Raw genomic sequence first — 1207 nt, 5'->3', positions numbered from 1 at the left:
TTACTTTCTTGAATAATTGACTAGTTGTTCACTCTATAAAATGTCCTATAATTGTGAAAAATGTTTATCACAATTGAGGACGAGAGGACGTCCTCAAATGTCTTGTTTTGTCCACAACTCAAAGATGTTCCGTTTACTGTCACAGAGGAGTGAAGGAACTAGAACATAAACAATTAAGAAGCTGGATCATAGATTTTTTTGTTGCTTTTTTTTCCCTCATAGAAAAGAACTCAAACCGATTATCCCAAATAGTTGCGAATTAATTTAACAGTTGACGACGAATTGACGAGTCTTCGCAGCTCTACTGTCCTCCATTGATTAGAAATCCAGATTCAACACTAAGGCTCTTTGTTTGGGATTTTCTGTGTGCTTTCTGTGATTTTTTTCTTAAACATTTCAACATTCAGAATTATATAAAAAAAGACTTAAATGGATTAATCGATCATCAAAACAGTGGCCAATGAATTTGACAGTTGACAATCAATTCATCTTTGGAGCTCTACTACTACCTCACCCACACTAATACAGGTGGTTTACAAATTCATATCTTTTGCTATGTTTCCGAGCCCCTAAAACAGAGACCTTTGGAGACATCGCTGATGCCTGTTATTGCCATTGATTTCTCAAAGTGATTCCTGAGTTACTTACAGAATCAAACAGAAGAAGGCTGCATTCAACAACAGTAACTTTGATGAGAAAAGGGATGACATAAAAGAAAGGGGGGAAAAAAATCGAGTTTCTGTGGTGATACTGAGGGTAGCCCGTCAAGTTAAGTTAAAAAGAATTCAACAATTTAGTAGGACATTTCCAACCAATCAGAGCACGGCAGCAGTTTGAGCCTGTACGGAAGAGGATTAGGGCCAATGGGAAAAATGTATTTCGAGTTTAAAGTCAGAATTCTAAGAAAAAAGTCAAAAGTTTAAACTCTGAATTTTGAGTTTCTGAAACAACATTCAGAATTCTGAGTTTAATGTCAGTTTTCAGGGCCAGAATGAATGTGGCTTCCGAGTTTGAAGTCAGATTTCTGAAAAGAAATTCAGAAATTGGATTCCACATTCATTCTGGCCCCTAAAACGGACTTTTAACTTACAATTCTGACTTTTTTTCTCATAAAATCAGACTTTAAACTCAGAACCCCCATTATTTCCGGCAATTTCCGCACCCTTTAAACTGCCTCTAAACTCAGAATCCTGACTTCCCCCCCCCC

The 1207-nt window shown here is 36.9% G+C and overlaps 1 protein-coding gene across 1 annotated transcript in view; it reads right to left on the bottom strand.

Annotated features, from left to right (window-relative positions):
- slc38a4 (solute carrier family 38 member 4) overlaps window positions 1-1207 on the bottom strand; it is a 55756-nt gene that overhangs the window by 53522 nt on the left and 1027 nt on the right. The gene's annotated exons all lie outside the window — the stretch shown is intronic.

Source organism: Etheostoma spectabile, chromosome 23, assembly GCF_008692095.1.
Source record: "Etheostoma spectabile isolate EspeVRDwgs_2016 chromosome 23, UIUC_Espe_1.0, whole genome shotgun sequence".
Classification (NCBI taxonomy): Eukaryota; Metazoa; Chordata; class Actinopteri; order Perciformes; family Percidae; genus Etheostoma; species Etheostoma spectabile.
The sequence above is the reverse complement of the archived record's forward strand: the minus strand, read 5'-3'. Positions and strand labels throughout refer to the sequence as shown.